Source organism: Heterocephalus glaber, unplaced genomic scaffold (genome assembly GCF_053883595.1).
Source record: "Heterocephalus glaber isolate CG9 unplaced genomic scaffold, H.glaber_assembly_v1.0 deba00001543, whole genome shotgun sequence".
NCBI lineage: Eukaryota > Metazoa > Chordata > Mammalia > Rodentia > Bathyergidae > Heterocephalus > Heterocephalus glaber.
In genome coordinates this window covers 10118616-10140930 of record NW_028258336.1, presented here as the reverse complement: position 1 = coordinate 10140930, position 22315 = coordinate 10118616, and the positions used below count along the sequence as shown (strand labels likewise).

The 22315-nt window shown below is 38.6% G+C and overlaps 1 pseudogene across 1 annotated transcript in view; it reads right to left on the bottom strand.

Annotated features, from left to right (window-relative positions):
• Positions 1 to 6908: 6908 nt before the first annotated feature.
• Positions 6909 to 22315, bottom strand: part of LOC147824449 (zinc finger protein 292 pseudogene) — a 32632-nt pseudogene continuing 17225 nt past the window's right edge. The window contains exon 2 of the transcript XR_015442367.1: positions 6909 to 22257. The product of XR_015442367.1 is annotated as a zinc finger protein 292 pseudogene (transcript). The remainder of the gene's footprint in view (positions 22258 to 22315) is intronic.

Below are 22315 nucleotides of genomic sequence, written 5' to 3'. Positions count from 1 at the left end.
AATCAGTTCCTTTTCTCAACCCCTTATCAAAATCAGTTAACACAACATTCCACTTAGTAGAAACAAGGCAGGGGACCACGGTCCTCCCTAACAGGATTTTTTTTTTATTAAGAGACATCTTTTAGGCCAATTACACTTTACATCTCTGTAAACCAAGACATCCCAAACTACAGGCAGAATCCACTAACAGATAGCCACAGCCCTCCAAAAGAGTCAAATTATGCCTAGCTGAACCTGCTTTGTACATCACAATTTCAAACAGCTCTTGCCTTCATGTAAGGACTTGGCTCTAGGCACAGGCAGGGAACTCGCAGGAAGATTCCACCAGGACAATGAGCAGGAGGTGAGACAAGGGCAGGGGATGTGTTGCTCACAGGAAATGAAAAGCTCCAAAGCCCAAAGCATTTCCCTTATTTTTTGCCTCATAGTTCTGTTGAGGTTATGCTGCTGAATGTTTTCAGAGCTTGGAGCATATTGGCTTAGTATAAACTATTCATTCTACCTTCAGATTTTTTTTTTTTTTTTTACCTTCAGATATTTTCAGGCCCTCTGTTATGATAGTTGACTCAATTATTCTTTAAACCAGAGCATGTATGGGTTTAGTGCTCTGACCTTAAACTCTTCAAAGGCAGGAAAAAGAGAGAATGTAGGGAATTTTGTTTGTCACCAATATTCTTCCTTTACAAATAATTCTTTTTAGGCAAACAAAATAACTGTAGAGTTGTTGGGGACCAAGCTATGTGAGGAAAATGGCAGGGACCAGACTTTGTGACTTAGGCCCTGCAGTCTCGAGGACAATGTAACTTGCTTTAGGAATAGGGAAATATGTGGAAGGCTGCGTATTTCCTGGCTCTGTGGAGAAAGCTCATAATCACAGCACTCCTGAGGGAAGATAACATCTGCAGAGGACAATGCAAAAAAAAAAAAGCAGGAATCCAGGTATGGGGAAGGACCTAATCCCCATTAATTTGTTCCCTTTGTGATGATTAACTCATTTTTATAGCCCCATTCTTACTGCAGTCACTTTTCCAGGAAAAGTACACTACCCCTTCCCCTGAGCTTCTGGCTGGCTAATAAAAGTGGGTCAACTGCAGAGTTTTATTCACCTTGTCCACTAGAGACAGACTTCTCTCCGTCAGTCTTCCCTTATACCTTGAATATTGTTTCTGTCTCTCTTTAGTCCCCATCATAGCCTCCTACAGGTATCTGGGGGTATGCTCAACCCCCGGAATAGAGTGATGAAGATTTGATGAATGACAGAGAAAGGGATGGTTTCTAAATTAACTGGTGGTATATACCTCATGAAGGAATACATAATAAAACAGTTGAGATAAGACAGATTCTCTGGTCTGGCTATACAGGAGGCATTTTTATAAACATAACAGGGGTTAGTGACAAATCTAATGAATTGTTTCAAATGAGTCATTATTGTCATATTAGAGGAAATTCAGACTCATAGAAATACCAATACATATAGCATTTAGCGTTTGCCTACTATGTACACTATTCACTTCTACAGATGAATAAAATGATGGCACAATTGAACAATTTGCTTACGTTAAGAAGCTAAAGATATGGGCTGATTACTTGGGAAGTGTATGAGACTCAACTTTTTGACATGCAGTAATTAATTAAAATTCAAAAGACCTGTGGATTCTCCTTGATTTTTTGAAAGAAAAGTTATTATTTCCCGAGGGGCAGCTATTTACAGAATATATGTAATATATGCTTTCAAGGTGCTCATAATCTAAGGAAGGACAAGCTCAGCATGGAGCTCCTGTGCAGTACCTTTAGATTACATGCTCCTTTCAAATAGTAGTGCATATATACATATATTCATATGTGTATATTTTTTCCCAGAAATCCTCCTTCTTCCTAATTTGAAAGAATATCATTTTGTCAAGGGACGATCACGTTAAAGAAAATAGTTTGGGGTTGAGCCAGAATTCTGAATATTTGAATTCTAATTTGGTTCTAAACTCAGGAAAAACGTCTATTCTCTTGTTATAATACCATTAAAGCAAATGGATTCCATGATGCATGTAAAACTAATCTCCTGACCTTTCATAGTAATTTTACCATTTGAAAAAAGTTTCACACATTCAGTTGTGGCAAGGAAACAGACATTTACTCAGACTCTGTGGACTCCGGCTCAGCTGACACTAATTTTCCATTGATGGGGAGAGAATCATTGGAATTACATAGCCATGGTTGGCTTTAGACTGGTCTTATATAAACTCCAGTCATAATTCGGTGTCTATTTTTTTGTGTGAGAGAAATATGAATTAAGTCTTATAAAAAGATGTTACTACTATCTTTGAGGTGACCTATAATTACTGTATCAGGTAGAGCTGTATCTCTGCGGTTAACTAATTATGTATTTTAGGCATTTGTAGTATTTAGAAAAGAACAGTTAAAAACTCTGCTGAAACAAGCAATAAAATACTCTGTTCTGAAATTGTTTCTACAAATGTCACATTAAGAGTTTTTCCACAGAAGGAGAGTCTTTAGAAATGGGTTTTCTAAATGCAAGTGGGAAGATACTTTCTAAATCTTGAACTACTTCCAGAAACAAGGGAAAAACCGAAAAGTAAAATAAAGTAAAACTTTCTACACTATTTCTTTTTTTAAATTATATTGGTACATTTAAGGTATACCACATAATGACATTCATCATTGGAAATTTTCACCTTTTCATAATCCATCTTGGTTCTTATTTTTTCCCCATTCCCCTGCCCTCCCTTCAACCGCTCCATCCCTCCCTATCTACAAAGACTTTATTTCCATTTCTCCATTTTCTCGTATTCATTCCATTCCCTTCTTTCCTCTCCCCTACCCCTCCCACTTCCCCCTCCCCTTTGCCCCTTTTCTTCCTATTTCACACTATCTATTATACCTTTTAGTCCTTATTTATACTTTCAGTTTCTCACACTAGAGAAACTATTCGGTATTGACACCAGTTTTTCTAAAACAATAAAACAAAACTACTGCCCAGGATCAGGGAAGCAGCCACCTAGTATGAACCAACAGTGTTAGAGCAGTCCTGTCACATTCCCAGTCACACTTTTCTGATTTCCTGAGTCTCCAGTCAATCTTCTTGTCTCCTATTGTAGAGCCTCTCTTTCTCTCTCCTTCTCCCTCTCTCCCCTCCATGTGTGTGTGTGTGTGTGTGTGTGAGTGTGTGAGTGTGCATGTAAGTGTGCAGGCAAACTCCCTATTATGGATAAGTTGATGATTAGATGAGAGAAATGCTAGCCAAATTGCCTAAATGAATTTAAAACACTATTTGGCACTTAGACTAGGAACACAGTATCCAAAAGGGTATGACTGACCTATTAAAATATAAAATATTATATATAATTTGAGGCTTTATGGACAATACCTTATATATAAATATAAGCTATGTTTTATAAGAAACCTAAATACAGGAGGAAACAAGGTGAAATATTTTGCCTTGACAACTTACTGAAATTATTTCTATTTTTGCTTTAGTTTTGGCTGTGCTGGGTATCAAACCCAATATCTCCTGCATGCCAGGTAAATAGTCTATTAACTCGTTACTTAATTCTAACTTAAAAGTATCTACTTGTAATCATACTTATTTGATATAATTCATTATCCACAGTTTGTCTACTGTGATTTATAAAAATACTAACATTCATATGTTTTTAAAATTCAAAAACCATTTTATAAATACAACACACTGAAATAGGACACATCTGAGTTGTATAGATTGAAAAAATGGTCAAAAATCTGATGAAGAGGGCATAATTTAGTAATAATTATTAGACTTTTTCTTTACTGAGACATACTCGTGCTAGATAGCTCAGGCTGGCCTTGGACTCACTATGTATCCCAGGCTGTCTTCAAACTCACAGCAGTCCTCCTGCTTCAACCTCCTGAGTGCTGGAATAAAAGGGGTGTGCCAGCACATCCAGCTTCGATTTTAAAAACTGTGAAATTAGAGAACGCTTATTTCACTTTTCATTCTTTTGTTTCCCTCCCTCCCTTCCTTCCTTCCTTCCATTTTCTTATTGACAAATCAACCCACTTACCAATCAAGCAACAATTCTCTTTGAAGGCTTTTGTTTCTTTTACCTTAAAACAAATCAATTAAGTAACCTTTTTTTTTTCAGTTAATCAATTTCTTTGTAGCAAATAAAAAAATCTGAAGCTCAATTTCCAAATTGGTTGGTATAAGGACCCATCCCAGGTGAAGTGCAGAAAAGTACTCCAGCCACGGATGAAATACAGGCTCTCATGACCTTTACATTAAGCTTAACCTATTTCTACCAATTTCAGCTTTTATTCTATCTCTCTGAATTCTTTCTACTCTTACTCTTCCAAGTTGATATCCTCATTCATTCTCACAATGCAGCTGCCGTATTACCCAGCCTGCAACTTCTCTGTTCCCCCTGGGAACGCACTCCTAGAAACTAGACTTGAACTTCTCTGTTGCCCCTGGGAATGCACTCCTAGAAACTAGACTTGACCAGGGCCTTCCTCCTATGACATGTGTGGCCAGGCATCTTCCAATGTATTGTTCTTCCTGAACCAGATTTTCATGCTCAGGGCTCACTGAGATTCTTCAATGACAACCCCTGTGACAGGTAATATTTAATGCTTAAACATAAATATACTTTTAAAATCTTGTCTCCTGCTGAAATTCTTGTCTTTGTGATTTCCCTGTTCTTTTTCCTTTCTCTCAAATACCTCTTTTAATATGTAGGGGGAAAAGAACCCTAAAAGTGAAGCTAGAAATTTTCTAAGGAATTGTGGACTTGGAGCCTCAGGACTGAAGAGTGTCAGGAAGGACATCTCTTCCTCCACTGTATGCGGCCTTTTCAGGCTCACTAATCATTGCCAGTAGCAAAAAAAGCACAGAATGAAGTGCAGAAAAAGTGCTGAATGAAATTTGGGAAGTATAGAGAAGCAGGAAGTGAGCTTCACTTTTATATTTTACGACCACATCACTGGTGTCTTATTAAAACATGTTTTATAAAACAAGGCTCTCACATGTATGTGTGCACATACTTTATTTACAGGATCTACTCAAGCATCATGGAGCCATTTGGGGTTGAGAATTTATGGATCCATTAAATACAACCTTAGCCATATATTTGATTCAGGAATTAAAAAACACTACTAAAATTTCTTATTTATGCAGCAATTCATTTGCTCTCTAGAAATAAAATAGTTTGAAGATGTCTTCAAATCTCAGGTATGTAAGTTAGCTATACAATGGGGGAAACCCATGTCACTTCTGCGGACCACGTGTTAAACAACTAATTAAGATACACAGTTGGTAGAATAATTAGCACAGTGACTTGGTTCAACTTTCATAAATGTGTTGGATTTTTGGAAGAAGTCCAAAAACTACATATTAAGGAAAACAGTGCAAGTATTTTATTGTTTGAGTTTTTATCACTCACTAGCAGGGCTGGTGAGGAAGGCAACAGCAGCCTCTAATTAAGCCTAGGAGAATGGAGCAATGTTGCTGCATGAGACCAAAGGCAACTGATCATGAAAATGAGATGCTCCTGAAGTTGCTGGTTCTATTTTGCCTAGTTGGCCCAGTGACCAACTTACCAGCCCATGTCATCCCTTTGGGATAATAGCACAAGCGTAGAGGAAGAAAAAGGTCACTCTACTGAGACTGCTTTCCTGAGTTTGTCACTAAGCCCGCTAGGCACTGTAGCTGAGAATCCTGGTGTTCTAGGAATTTCATGGCTGCTCAGCGAAATCCAATTCTACTCCTCCTATGTTACATATTAGACTATTGTTTAGAAAGATTCAGTGTCTTCCTTGCCCCTACCTTCCACCCTCAATGATACTGGACATTTTGTTTCATTTTTGGCACCGAGGATCAAACCCAGGACCTTGTGCTTGCGAGGCAGGCACAGCACCACTGAGCTACGTCCCCGGCCCAGTGATACTGGGCAGGATCATGCATTTTGACTAAGAGAAAATGGGTGCAAATGATCCTGCTTGCTCTAAGCTGAGCCTTGTGAAGTACCAAGAGTTTCTGGAATGGTCACCTGTTGCATGACCATAGTATGCTGAGGGAAACTGTTTGTCCAAGAAGGAGCGACCTGAGGGACAAATATGAATGCAAACTTCACGAACGCACACTGAGGTGATGAGCACTGACCCACAAGCACACCGGTGAGTAAGATGCTACTATTTTGTATGTAGCATTACGGTAGCATAGCTGACTAATACAGTTTGCAATGAAAGTAATAGAGGAAATATATTTTATGCAATTATTCCACAAGCTTCCTATTGATTTTATCCATTCAAACCTGCCCTAGCAACCCAACTCCTCCTCACCACTCCTCAAATCTGCCTTACAGAGAGTGGAGTGACCCCACCTTTCTTCAATTCCTATTTGTCAAGTTTTTTTGAGGTACTGGGCAAGGAACCCAGCAAAGTTCTACCACTGAGCTGTAGTCCCAGTACTTTTTAATTCAAGACATGAGCTTGTTCAGTTGCCCTGGCTGGCCTTGAACCTACAATCCTCCTGCCTCAGCCTCCCAAATAGCTGGAATTATAGGCATACATCAACACAGCTGGATTCAAACCTTTTTTTTTGGCCTCACAATGTAGTTCCGGCTGGCTTTGAACTTACTATTCATCCCAGGCTATCCTTAAACATGCTCTCCTCCTACTTCAGCCCCCCACCCCTACCCTCCAGCGCTGGGATTACCCATGTTTGCCACCACACATAATTGTACGTCAAATCTTTTATTGAAGATTCAATTAAAATTTATACATTTCACGAGGAACTCCAGATTCCCCCACTTTTTTCTCACCCTGAGAGGAGTACTTCTTTTTCTAAACCCCTTCATTTCTCTCTTGTTTTACTCATCATTTTCTGCAATAAACTTCAGTACCCCTAGTACTGTCCTCTGTCAGTTATTGGTTAACACATGCCTTAGTATTTGAAAGTGCTTTAAGGACTAGAAAACCTTTCTTGACCTTCAAACAGTCTAGGCCCCTGCCATTCACACTCAGGTACAATTCGATCTACTCTCCCTCTAAACTGCTTCTCCTTTGGATATTATCTTAATTCAAAATAAACGTCATCACCAATGTCCTAGTTGCACCAGGCAGAATACTTATGTCGCTCATCTAATATTACCCAAGTGCTCTTTAGCTGAAACTCCTTAATATCGATCAAAACAGTCCAAGTCTCTCTAGCCCCACTGACAATATCTTAAAGCCCTTCACCATTTCTGACTTATTTGAAGTGGACTCTATATATGTCCCAACCAAGAACCATTCCTCCTTTTTACTAGGCCCTTAGTGTAATCCAAATACTCACAAAACTTTGCAGCCATGTACTTACAGGGCAGCGAGCCTCAGGTGCAGCCCCACATGGGAGACTTGCTAGTCTCAGCTAGTCATGGAGGTAATGTCTCTGGGGTAGTGACTGGCTAAAACATTGACACATGATACAATTTTGTTCAGTGAGGCATTGAAGGGAAGTCATCTAGGTGTAGTCTCTCTGGGAAGGATTTTTCTCTATTTTAAAAAGACAGCATGAAGAAAACATGTTCCTTTTTCTGCATTTTTAGTTATCTGCATAGAACTGGAATTATGGTAGACATCTGTCAGAAGACTAATCAATTCTTGAGGATGACAAGAGATATGGATGAAAAGGACTCAGGCAATTGATAATGTTCCTGTGTTACTACATGACTGACTTTCTTATATCAGGGATGTTTATGGTTTAATCCAATCGTGTTGTAGTTTTCTGCTACGTATAGCTACAAACATTCTAACATGTCTATCTGCTTCACTCATTGAGAGTAATAAGAATCTAGGTTTGGTGATAAACATCTAAAAGAATTAAAAATTTAAAGACAAGGCTACATTGCCTTATATTAATTAATAAAAAAACCTTATTAATGTGGAGCCATTAACTTTGAGGAAAGACTAGAGTAGTCTTCTGATTAATGTTCTGGGGCAGAGAATAAAAAAGGAAAGTGTAATAGACCTTTGAAAAAGAGATAAAATTATCTCAAGCATTGTACTGTACCAAATCAGAAGCTTCCAGGAATGTGATCTGAATCAGTTTCTTCTCTTTTCCACCCCCTGCCTCTCCTTTCCCCTCTCAGCTGTTATTACTTCAAAAGCTAAGGAATTCAAAAAGGGAAAAACCCACCAACCAACATATATAGCAAAGCTTTGAACAAATATACAAAAAAAGGTCAAGGCATTACCTGAACCCATAATGACATTAACTTTTCAGGGAATTAACACTGAATAATGCAATAGTCTCTGCGTCTACAGAATTTCTTGTTAGAAACAAGATTTTGAAGAGTGATGAGAAAGACAAACTCTCTTCCTTCTTTCATTTTTCTGGTAAGTACAATACCTGGTAAGCAGGACCTATGCAGCAGTCTGTCAAGCAGCAGGACCCTTATGTGACAGCAGAACCAACTCTCCGTTTGCATATGGAAATGATGGATAACGATATACAATGTTGCTAATCAACAGTGTGGTACTGTTGATCTGCTGGGTCATAGTTTTAAGTTACTTAGCAGTTTAAGTCTCTCTTGTGCTGCAAATGGAATTTATTGTATACTTGTCGAGAGTTACTTGAAAAATGAGATAATTTGTGTAAGGTGGAAGATATTGCTTCCTTGAAAGTCTGGCAGAAGTTGTATCTAAAACAATCTAATTCAGTAATTTTGATGGTTTGTTTACATATATATGTACACTTGTATAATATCTATATATATTTGACTCCGTATAGGGAATAGTTTATTTTTGTGCATTTATGTTAAAATTGAATTTTAGAAGCACACAGTAATGGGGCTGGGGATTTAGCTCAGTGGTTTTGGTACCGCCCCCCAAAATAAATAAATATACAGTAATAAAATACTGCAACTTTTAAAATGCATAATAATACTTTCTTTCCCTTTGATTTTAGAGCCATTCTGCCTAACAAGGTAGTTCAAAGCGCCAGGTCACTATTAAGTACTTGAAACATGGTTAATCCAAACAGAGATGTGTGAAAATATGATTTACACTCCAGATTTTGAAAAACCTGAAAAAAGTGAGATAACAATGACCAACTTTTATAGTAATGGGAAATTAATTGCTTAATCAATTTTATAGTGTTATTGGAATTATAATATTTTATGATATTGAATTGAATATATTCCTAAAATTCATCTCACTTATTACAATTTTTTTAAAATGTGGCTAAGAAATTTAGAGGCACACAGGGGTGCATTAACTTAGCCTTGGGCAGCACTGTGTGAGAACGCTGGCCAGCACTTCAAAGGGGTGAGGTACACGGCAGATGCGCTAACAGGTGGGAGTGCGGAAGTACACGTTGTGATGAACACAGCATCTGCCTTTAAACAAATGTGTGGTCTTGGAGAAGGCTTTCCTGAAGTGATTTCTTCATCTTAAAAACAAAAGGGTTGCATTCGATCATTTCTAAATTCCTTCTCAATTCTCATATATAGTGGACCCTCAAGTTGTGACCAGCCTGACATACGAACAACTTGAGTTAATTAGGTTAATGGAAGATTCATCTGCCTTTTGTTATCTATAGTGTGTACCCAGGTAAAAAAATCCAGATCTCAGGTGTATTGACTTACAACCAACTTGAGTTACAAGCAGACCTCGGGAACTAATCGAGTTTGTAAGTCAAGTGTCCACTGTATTTACCAACTCCTTTTTTTTTTTTTTTTTGGTCCCGGGGATCGAACTGGCGTCCTTGCGCTTGCGCAGCAGGCGGAGAAACCACTGAGCTAAATCCCCGGCCCCCAACTTCTTCATTTCTTGGTTCCAAGGCCAGAGATAGCAGTTCAGTGATAGCTCATCTTAGTTTCATAAATATTTCTGGAGCATCTATCAGCCAGGCTCTGTGACGAGGTGATTTACAACTATTCATCCCCTACTGTAATTAGTACTATTTTTTATTCTTGCTAACTTTTTGAGAAATATCTCTGCAATGAGTATGAGCATTATAATTCTGTGGCTTTAAATGCTAACGCGAGAATGAAAAATTCATATACATACGTGCATACCTGTTGCATGTATATACACATACAGATACTTCAAATTGTGTGTGAAATACTTTTTAAAAAGAAAAATTGAATTATAACTTTTTTTTTTAGCAGAAACTGAAGTGCCCATATAACTGAAAGGTCTCTGGGCCCTTCAGTTAAAAATGCTTTACACTTTCTAAAAAATGGAAAATCCATTGTGATTCTAAAGTAAAGAGCACTCCAATTTTAGCTGCCTTTGTCCTCTTTGAGGGTTGACTAGGTCAGTAATTAGTAACACGGCTTCTGGAATTGCAGGAAGGAAGAGGATGATGAACAAGTAAGTGAAAATGAGCTACCTTTAAAAAGCAGCAGCATACAGGAGAAGAGCACTTGAGACTTCCCTGTGAAAACCATTCGGATCATGTATACCGAGAAATGAGAAGCTGAAAATTAATAAAGTGGAACCTAGCTGTATGTACTTACTTAATGAAGTCCACCTTTAATATAACACATGTTTATTTTCTGCTTTAGTGAGGATTTCTCAAATTATTTTATGGTACAACATTTGCAATTGATAAATATTTTGCAAATAGAAAGTATTGTATACACAATAATCATCAGAGAAGTCTCTCATGGGCTAAAATCTGGTGAAAACTAAGATGACAGATATATTACAAAATAGTACAACTTTTATTAGAAATAGAGCAGTATACATAAAACTAATACTTAAAAGTATATAGCGCAGATGCTAATTATACAGACTGGCAACAGACCTGTTAGATTTGAGTCTGACACTGCCATTTACTGCGTGTGATTCGGGGTCTATCACTATACTTCTATACCCTTCTGTTTTCTCATCTGTAAAGTGGGGGTAATAATGGTACATCTTTCATGTTTGTTGTGAGAATTAAAGGAACTGAGCCATCTCTGTTTCTCTGTTTCTGGCACATACATACTATAAAATATAGCTGTTACTTGGGAGTGCATTATATGATGCTTTAGGCTCTAGGCCGATCTTCTACCTCACATGTTTTATTTTGCCTGAAAAACATCATGGATTTCTAATGTACACATCAAATGTTACAAGGACCACAGGTATGTGCTGGGAGAACAAAGAACATCAATGCCTATGTGTAGTTCACCAAAGGACACTCTAGATGAGTCACTGCAAGGGATGTGAACTACACTCTTTCAGAGGGCTAAAATGGATGGCAAAACAGTCTATTCATGTGGGACCCGGGTCCATGTGTGTCTCTCTTTGTTTCCACAAGAGCCTCTGGTACTGAAGTAGTCACTGAAAGTGCCTTGTATTTGCATTGTGTTTCTATAAAGCACTTTCACATCCATTACCTCAGAAGTTCAGGACGATTACAGGTGGACAATGAACTTACTTTCACCCTCACAACTCTCTTTGAGGAATCATGTCAACTGAATATTTGTACTTATGCGAACAGGTGAGCTCTTTGCCAAATATTTTCTGGCAGATCATAGGCTAGACTCTATCAGAGCCAACTACAGGCCTGGAGGGTGCAGAGTAGCTCATTTGCTCAGCAGCCCTCACAGCTCCTTTGTAATCGTAGGCGCTGTGCCTTCCACATGCTGCTGCTGGTCAGTAAATGGCCATTGACTGTATGATCCTTGACAAGAGGCCCCTTTAGGAAGTTTCCCCACAGAATCTGAGAGTGAGGTAGAAAAGGAGACTGATCAGTTGGGGACTTCCTCTAGATTTTCCCACAGGCATCATTTCCCCCATTGCATCATTCAGTTTTTTGGATTCAAAGGTGATTTTCCATGAGACTACACCTACCGGAAAGGAAGGTCGGGAGCTCTTTCTATCCAAGTTAGCTTACTATTACATCAGCATTGTTGATTCCATGCCAAAATCCAGCACATTTGGCAGAGATGAGAATTCCACGTAAATGTTTTCATGGGGTCATTTGCTAGGAACCCTCTTGAGTGTAAAGCACGGACATGTACCTTTTAATGAGGGCCTGGTTAAATCTAATCAGAACACTTACTCCAGGAAGAAATTGTTCTCAAAATTATATCCTCTGATTTTATTATCTGTTTTATCTAAATTCATACTGAAATTGCTAAATATTTTAAAACAGTGAAATACGTTACATATATGTTAATCTTTACTCAATAAGTATAATGTCTGAAGGTTATTATTTTACTTACAATAACACACCAGGTATCAAAATGTAAAAAGTTGAATGCATCTATACTCAATGTTATCTATACTCAATGTTAGGCAAAACAGGATGATTTTAAAAATTAAAACTTAGCAAGTGTTCTTTCATTTTTGTTCCTACAATTTGGACTTAAAACTGTATGGGTTAAATACAGTATAAAAGAATGTAAAAATTGTGAAGACAGACTCTATTTGTCTACTTTTTAACATGAAGATAAATATATGAAATATAGCAGGTATGAAAAAGTATGTATAGAATGAGTGAACATCTGAGAAGTTTGGGTCTTTCGAGCCACACTAGTATTTTCTTTTTATCTCCAGACATAATAGTCTCAAAGACATTAAGGGAAATTAATCAGTATTAGCAACACCAAAAGTATTTTTAGATTTATAGGAACATAATATTCAATTATAATTGTAGAAAGTCAAAAAGTAATCTACAAAGTAATTATAAAACCTAATTATTAAATGAGTCAAAGCTATTCTGTAAATAAATAACGCAGTACTTTTCTAAAGGTTTTTAGCTCTTTAGGTGCTATTATGTGTAAGCCTTCAGTATGAAAACTGGGAGTCCTATTTTTAATACATTCATTCATCACATTAATTAATGAGCAATATAAACAATCCATGCAAGCACCTCAGCCAAGTACTATGCTTGGGGACCCAAGTGATATTTCAATAACAAGATCTAAAAGTATGGAGTATTCTCTTGATGTAGAAAATTTATTGTACATTTTTGATTTTTCCAGAGGGTAAAACCTGGCACAGACATCAAATATGTAGTCGAAACCAACTTTTCTTTGTAAGGTAAATATGATCCTTTAGCTATTGTGAGACAGTTTGGACTCTGTCCCTAAACCAGCCCCAGACAACCCGCTCTTCCTGGGATTTCCCTCACCTCTCCCTACAACATCCTCTCCTGCATAGGGAAAGACTGTTTTCTTCAAGCTCTCCTGGTCTCCACTGATGCTACTCAAAATTTGTTCTTGGGAAAAGAATTGAATTTCACATTCTTGTGAATCCATGATTCCCTTTGAGGTATTTTCTTGTTTGGTCTTAACCTCTGCATTAGCTATCAGGAAGATTATATTTTTTTAGTTTGTTTATTTGATTTTGAGATAAAGGCCTTTCTGTGACATTGAAATTACTTGTGTATATGAAAGCTACCAATTTAGTCATATTACTGCAACTACGTAACATGAACTGCACAATTCATTCATTGGCTGTTCAGGATACGGCTTTTGTCTGATTTTGCTCATCATTGGCATTCTTAGCTATCTCATGTTTGGCTTCATGCCTGCCACACGATTCTAACTCCTGACAGATTCCTCAGGACAAGCATACTGCAGAAGAAACATGGTCTAGTCCACACTCACCTATTTCTTCCACCAACCCCAACCCTTCCAGATAGCACGGGTCCCAGAATTGAGACCTTCACCCTCCCTGAATTTTTCCATCTCCTCACCCCATTGCAGTGGTTGTGCATTTCAACAGTGTTATACCTATACAATGTTTCCAGAAACTGCCTTTTTTCTACTTGTCCCTTTATAAATTTAGCTTTTGACCTCATTACCTTTAAAAATAAAAATATTTGCTAGCTATATGACTTCCCTGCAGTTGCCATAAACAAAAGAGCAAACACTGGAAGACTGAAACAGCAGAAACTTATTTTCTTATAGTTGAGGCTGGAAGTCTAAGATGAAAGAGCTGGCTGGGTTAGTTTCCTCTGGAAATCTTTCTTCCTGGCTTGTAGATGGCCAATTCTCCTTTTGTCTTCATATGGTCAGGCATGTGTTCACACTTGCATGTGTATGTCCGCATCTATATGTGTACTGTCTTCATCTCTCTTTTTTTTTTTACAAGGCTGCAAGAATGTTAGTCATATCAGATTAGGACCCACCCTAGTGACTTCACTGTACATTAACCACTCTTTCAAAGCCCCATCTCTAAATACAGTCACTGTCTGAAGCACTGGCATTAGGATTTCAACATACAAACTTTAGTGGGAAACAATTTAGCTCATAACAACACTCATGTTTCCTCTATGGTACATGTTTGCAATGTAGAAAGTGATTTTTTTCCCAGAAAAATTTTGATAATTTCTAGAAATATTTTTCAATGGTCACAGATACATCCATTTAAAAAGCTCCATTTTTTCTCAGAACCCAAACCCCTACTACTGTCCCATGCTGAGTTCCTCATTCACACCCTCTGCAATCCAAATTTATGTTTTCAAGTTTCTTTTCCCACAGCTGCAGGAAGGCACAATCACTCTGGATTGCTCAAATATAGGGTTCTATTTCCTACTTTTCTTGCTTCCACTTAGCTTCTTTCTCTCTTTGAAAGGACACTATCTTTCCACACTCCACTCACACACAGTTTACTTTAGCAACAGACAAACGCTTTCAAACAAGTAGATTCTTTGTTTGCAGAGCCAGAGCCCATACCTGACTCTCTGGTTTCATTCATCTTTCTGTGCTAGCTTCTTAGGTCACTCATTCCCCAGGATCCCTCAACAGAGCAACGCAGCATGATTGCTAAAGAAAGCATTTGTTGAGTTGATTAAATTCAATTGATTTGACATCAGCTACTTCAAAAGTTAATACGATTAAAATATCCTAAGCAATTATTATTTATTCTTTTCATCTTGTAGACATGACAACATTTTGGCCAATTGTTCTTTGGGCTGAATTTTTTCTTCTTTCTCCAAAACAAAATTTTTCACTTTAAACACTGTAATGGGTATATACGAATATAGAGTCTGTCAAAAAATGTATACACATTTCAGCAGTTTACCATGCTAATGAATGTCTGGAAGCTAATGGCCACCACTTTAAGCACCTCCTGTAATTGTACAGGCCAAAGGTAACTTGTATTAATCTCGTGATGTCTCATAGATTTAGTAGTAAAATATTTATGCAAGTGTTTCTTTTCCCGATGTATACATTTTTTGGTGGAGTCTGTATTTATAAATTTTGGGGTGACATTTGTGAAAACTGAGAGAAATACCTTCACTATTATCCATATTATGGTTTGGAAAACCTTGGGGTTGATTAGTAGTGACCGTCTTGCCTAATGTTTTATAAGATCTGGTTTCAAGTCTTTTTAGGTAATTTCTTGTTTATTTTCCAGTCTACCTCGCTCTTTCCAAAGTTTACTCTGCATTTGACATAAAAAAAATCTTAGCTTTTTTTCTTTTCTTACTATACTCCTGTCCTTGAGCAACCTTAAGAAATTGACTTAAGTCTTTCAAGTTATCTGGTAACATAAGCCATATGTGGTCAATAATGTGGATAGCTCTCAACCTTTTTGAATCCCCTCCAACTTGGCTGCCTTTCTTGTAGAGACTAGCAAACCAGACATTTACTTTTCCATTCTCTGTTCATCAGAGAAGACCACATGACATAGTTCTGGCCAATAGGCTGTAAGCTGAAGTTTGGGGGAACCATGAGGAAGATTGAAGCCCCTTTCAATAAGGGGCTTTTATGTTTCTAGAGACAACTAGAGCTACCCCTTCTCTTTATCCCTTCCCTCCTTCGTCTCACTGTCTGGAACTCAGACATCATATCTGGAGCTGCAATAACCATCTGTCATCATAGGAAAAGGCCAAGGAAATTTCATATATGCTGGCCCTAGGCAAATGTTGACAGCATACAACAGCTGAAACATTTCCAGTGGCCAACTATTTATAAGCAATCCCAATTTGTTGAAGCTATTCTAAGTCTAGGTTTCTTGTTACTTACAGTTACAGCCTTTTAAACTGTTACACAAAGCATATACAGTATGTCGAAAGCTTGTGTTTTTAACAAAACAAAACTCTCTGGCCATAGAACCTAGGCCTCTGTCAAAATTCAGCTAAATCCACAAATCCAGTTCCTTGGGTCAAAAGGAAGCAAAGGAAAAATAGTTGGATCTTTTGACATGAATGAGTTACCTCTAAGAGAATCTCTGCTACCGTCACGTTTATAAAAAATAACCCCTCCATGGTTAACTATTTTCTGAATAAGTCAAGGGAGAAATATACTCTACAAATTAGAACAGAAGGGGACAACTCTTGTGATATCCTTCATTTACAGATAATGATAATGTGTTTTCTTTTTCTTTTCTTCCTTTTCTTCCTTTTTGACACTCTTGGTGCTGAAAACTGGTAACAAGGGTCCACACTTGGCAAGAATCCCACTCATTTTCTACAGAAACCCAGAAAGCCTGGGCTGCCTCTTTCCAGCTCATTCCCAGAGCAATTAAAATCAGCTTTTACAATGCTACTTTCAGGGTTTCAGGTTCTGTAATATGTGGAGCCTAAGGCCTGGGTCATTTTTACGAAGAGTTTGGTTGTGGTCCTGCTGAGTTTTTATTAAAGAGTCCTAATTAAACACTCCTTGGGGAGTTTTTCCCTGATATGCTAGATTCAAGCTTCTTTAGTAAGAACCTCCTAGTATTGTTTGGGGTGGATAATTTATCTTTACTTTTAATGCCCCAGTTGTATTTTATACATGTCCTGAAAGCCCAGGACAGTAATCTTATTAAGTAAATAAAAACTATACATATTATAATGAAAACAATATCTTCTTAAGGACATACACAAATCTTTCAACCTGCAAGTCTTATTTATGTTAATCCAAAGCTAAAAATCCCTTAAATGGAATAATATTGCTGCTTATTTGAATAGTAGGTATCTTCATACGTTTAAGGCTAAATTGTAGAGCTCTCTTTTAGACACAAAGTGTTACTCATAAAATGCTCAGATTCATTACTTCTCTGGATGGTTCCAAATTTAATACAGAAGCAACATTCTTTCTAGAGAAATCTGAGAACCTTTGCAGGATGTGCAACTTGTCTGATGAAAAGCAGCTCAGAGGGAAGGAATTCGGGGAAACAAGTGGACAGAGAGGACCTTGAGGACTTTCTTTGAAGTTGAGTATACAGTGTAAGCATGCTAGCTGTGTGGACAATGGGTACACCAATACCTAACCATTCTTTGGGACCACCACTACTTAGGCTTGCACGTAGAGCAGAACTGTATTTACATGAGAACAGAACTTTAAGGGGGCTGTCTCCTGCTTAATTCTACTAATTACATTATACGTTTATCTTTCGTGGAAGAGTCTTGTTTGTGTTTTGTAGAGCCGGGGATCAAACCTAGGGGCCCTCTACCACAGAGCTATGACCCCAGCCCTATTCACCTGTAGAGACAGAGTCTCACTAGGTTACCCAGACTGGCCTCCAACTCGGGATCCATCTGCCTCAGCCTCCCTAAGGGCCTATCTCATCTTGAGATGTCTTTGGTACGTATTTTTCTCAGAGGCTGAAAAAATTATTCACTTAGCTAGTTCCTGTTCAGCCTTCTTTTGAAAAAGCTTGTGTGTTTTCCTTCCACAAGCGTCAACGTCCTACCCACTCACATATCAATTTCTTGGGAGGTTGACTTCTCTTTCAATGCACTTATCTAATTTTGCACTTGATCATGGACTAATGTGTTTAACTTCTGTCTCTCCAACTCCTTTGGAAGTCTCCTGAGGCCAGAGCCATCTGTTAGACTTCCTCCTATGTCTCCAGAACCCAGCCTTGTCCTGACATGGTATAGGTGCCCGGGAATATCAGCAGCGATGACTTCAGATTGCCTGCCTGGGGCCAGAGTATGGGAACCTACAGAGTAAGGGCCCTACTGCCCTTCCAACAATAAACACTCATTTTGCAGAGGAGACAGCTGTGAAAACTGAAAAGTGCCCCAGAACCTGGGAAAAGATTGCATCTATTTCACAAGCTGGCTTAGGGTCATGGTGGTGGCTATTAATCGTTGTCACTGAAAATGTGAATTTTTTGCCCCTATCCATATGCAGTGCTTATTCATTGCAACAGATTTGAACTCCACAACCTATAGTCATCCATTTTACTCAAGGACCAACTTAAAATGAAGTCCGATATAAGTAAAATGATGGGGAGAGATGTATGATTCTACAGTACTTTTATCAGTGTCTCCCTCTCAGGGATAAAAGAACAATTCCTTTAAAACATCTCTCCGTAAAACAATGAGGGATGCTCCTGAAGATGGAAATGGAAAAGGCTAGGTGGCAGCAGACTGCTTTGATTTCATGTCCCTATCAACGAACAGAAAGAAGCTTGCTAACAATCTGCGGCAGTATAATATAAATAGCTCAAACACTCCAGGAAAAAGGTCCTAGTCCATTCCTAGCCCTTGGGCATGTATACAGTTTGGAATTTCCATCTTTGCAACTCTGAGAAAAATGGTCTAGATTAGATGCCTATGACTTTATTCAGATGATTCTTATTCCTAAATCAAAAATACAGCACAGACAAACCTCCTTAACAGTGGCACCACTGGGAGAGCACAGTGGCTCAAGAAATACAAGAATAACGACAACAAAAATTCAGGAAGGCCCTTCAAGATAATCAATTGAGTTGTACTGCTTTATGCTGGGACTGAAGAAAGCTAATTTAATCTCTGGAAGTAGTATCTTGCTGCCTGGAATTGGTACCCACAACCTTCAAAGAAGCTAGTCCATGAACTTGAAGCTGCCCTTGACGGAAGGGACAAGCTCAGCTCGGAGCCATTAGGGAAGGTGTAATTTCACAAGGCCAGACAGGCAGGGAAAGCGATCCTCAGAGGGAACCCTTTGTAGGTAAGTTTCGCATTGTCCTCTCTCAAGGCATCAGTGACCTCAATAGTGCTATTTTTGGATTGTTTCTCTTTATTTCTTTTTAGCACTATTATCATATTTTTGGAAAAATTACTTTTCGTCATTGTGATAAGCAGGTGTAGCTAAGAGAATCATGGCTGTGAAGCCAGGCAGTCCAGGATTCAGACTTCAGCTTATTTTGCTACTTTTAGCCATTAACCTTCAGCCAGCTGTGCACCCCATGACCTCTGTTTTCACAGCTGTTAACAAAAGGGGGAAAGGCAGCAATAATAATGTCACCTCCCAGGCCTATTTGGAGGATTAACCAAGTAACCATCAAAAAATGCCTATCACAAGGCCAGGCTTAGAGTGTAGACTTAATCAAACTAGATCTCATGCCTTTCTTTTGCACCTTCCTTCCTTCCTCTCTCTCCTCTGTCTTCTTAGGAACAGTCTTAGGGGACAATCATTTCCTGGGGTTCTCTTAGTCAAGCCCCCTGCACACCAAGTAGCTGTGCATGCTGGCTGCCTGATGCAAGACCCGGCCCCATGAGGGATTTAGTCTGTTTATTCAATGCTCAGTTCATATTAAAATGCAAATGTTCCTGGCAGAAAAACACATTAATACATCTCTAAATGCTTGTTTACACATTTTTTTTTTTATATGCTGCTGGGAATGAAACCCAGGGCCACTTGCATGCTAGACAAGCACTTTACCTCTGAGCCACACCCTAAATCATTTATTTATACTTAGCTCTTGTTCAATTTTTATAATATTCTATGAACAGTTTTTGCAAAGGGGAATATAAAAATGAAACAAAAGCTTGGTTGAGACGTTGGCACGCACACAAAGAAAGAAGGATGAAGGAAGAAGAGACAAAGGTTTCAGAACCCAAGCTGCCTAAATCCTCACTACTGAAGCAGCCCACTGGAACTTGCCAGTTTGGATAATTCATGTGTTCATGTTTGTTGGTTTTATCTAAATATTTTAAAAAGATGTTTTAAAAAATATTAGTACAAGTAAAAGGCATTCATAAATTCCTGTCTTTAATGATGATGATCACACACAATAAATTGCTAAAATTTATCTAATTTAATGCCCACAAAATTCTTTTGCATTTAATTTATTAGTGAGGACACTGAGGCAGTGGTGGTGGTGGTGGTGGGGGGGGTTGGTTAGTAAGTGGCAGAATCAGCCAATAGGAAATGGGCCCTTCTGGTCTGACTCCAGCATTCAGGACTTTGCCTCTCTTGGGTGAGCAGCTGAGCTCAAACAGGAGCTGCAAACAGTTCTAAAAGAACACAGGGATGACTTCCTATCATCATTCCTTCCCTCCAAAGTGAGGCGTGGGGAATGGTGCATGGGAACAGGCAAATCTGCAGAGATCACTGTGGTAACTTAGAGCTAGGAATGGCACTGGAAGGCTTCCCCACCCGGTGACCACCCACTTTCTGACTACCTGTGCTCCCATTTAAGGCTTCCACGAAACACACAACTATAAGCTGTTTTCTTTTGTTATTTGGAGGAAATATTATGGAGAAGGGAAAACTCATGGTTTAAAACACATGAGACCCACTAGTGTCACATAAATACTGCAAACAATTTCCCAACAATTCTTTAAGGTCCCATTAATCTGTGCTGCCCTCAGAAATGTTGCCTCCATGAAAATACCTTGCATTCCTGCAATATTCCCCAAACAGCATACTTCATTTGATAGCCAGTTTGTGAGGTATTTAAGGGAGATAATATTATCCCTGCTTCACAGAGGCAAAAGTGGGAATGCAGGGCCCCACGGCATAACAAAAACAGAACCCCAAAGTGGTATCTAGGACATTAGTCCCAGCCAATGGCAACTTTCAGCAGTGCAGCAGCCCATGGCTTTCTTGGCAACAACAGTCTTCTCCGTGAAGTGCATTTGGCACAGAAACCCAAGGGTTCAGAGACTTCACACTCCTGTGCAGAGTGTTTTAGGAATCATTTCCATGTCAACTCTGAAGGATCTGGCTGCATGAAGACTGGGTGGATGCATGAAGCTGTGCTGAGATGGATGCCTCCTTCCTGTTGGGTTCCTAGTCCCAAATCGCTTCTGTGAGGAGGCAGAGAGGTGGATTTGACTCGACAACTATTGTGCTGTGGATGTGAAGGGGGGTTGTTAGGACAGGAGTCATGAAGTCCACTGCAAGTGTGCAGTTTCCAAGTCCCCAGGGAACAGGCTGAGGGCAGAAGGGCCCCTGAGAAATGATCCACTGGACCAGAACACTCAATAGAACCCTGTACTTTTTAACTTACATTTTTAAAAATTCATCACCGCTATAGCAAAAATTCATGAAAATCTGTTTTCATAATTTCCAATGGCATGTTTAGCAAAATTTATATGAAAAACTCAGAAAATTAAAAAAAAATAACCTAAGAGATATTATGAAAATTAACACTGTGTAACCAGTGCTAACTTTTTCACCCTTTAGGCATCTGGTGGTAATAATACAATTATCTTACCATTGGTTTCAAAAACCCTAACTGTTAGGCAGGTACGGTGGCACATGCCTATACTGCCAGCACTCAGGAGGCTGAGGCAGAGGTGTCACCTCAAGTTCAAGGGTAGCCTGCGCTACGTAGTTAGTTCAAGGCCAGTCTTAACTACATAGTGAGACCCTGTCTCAAAAAACAAAACCAAACAAATCCCCCCAAACCCCCAAAATTCCAATTCTTAGAATTGGAGCTTTAATTAAAAGCCAAGCTCTGCTCTTCATCCAATGCAAACAAAGTCCCAAACAGTAATGAGCTTCAAAATATGTTTCTTTGAATCCTTCTGCATCATGAATACAAGAATAATCAAGATATGCCTCCAATTCATTCACAGAGCAGAAAAACCTGCTGGCGTAAGGTCTTCCACTAGTTAGATGCTTTCTTTTGGGGACATGTTTGTGTTTTGTGGTTTCTAGAAAGCCAAAAAATGGGCTCTCATTTGTAGCCAGCATTTTGATAAAATGCCACAAAATAAAGGCTACAGAAAGATTTTTATGAGTTAGGTTTTTGTTCCCCAAACCTTTTAAATGAAGCCAGTGATTCCCAGTTCCCAGTACATGCCCCAGTCAAGACAGAACAACCCTGGAAAACCCTTCTAAAGTATTAATGGCACTTTCCAAATCCTTCTGCAGGCATTTCCACTACAGACATAGTGTTACAGGAAGTAAAATGCAAATGTACAATTTTTTTTTTTAATACTTCAAGGTTTTTAATACTTAGGCATTACATTCCACATCAAATTTTACCAACATGGTGTTCTACAAATTATTTTATACTGTAATTTGATTTTTCTGTTCCATGCCAAAAAGCTCACTCTCCCATAATTACTTTTTGCATACAGTACTTGGAATAAAAGGGAATTCATTCAATGTTGGCAAACTCTTCACCCTAAAATGTAGGAAAACAATGACAGAAATTTTCTGTAAATTTCTAGTGGTCAATTTTC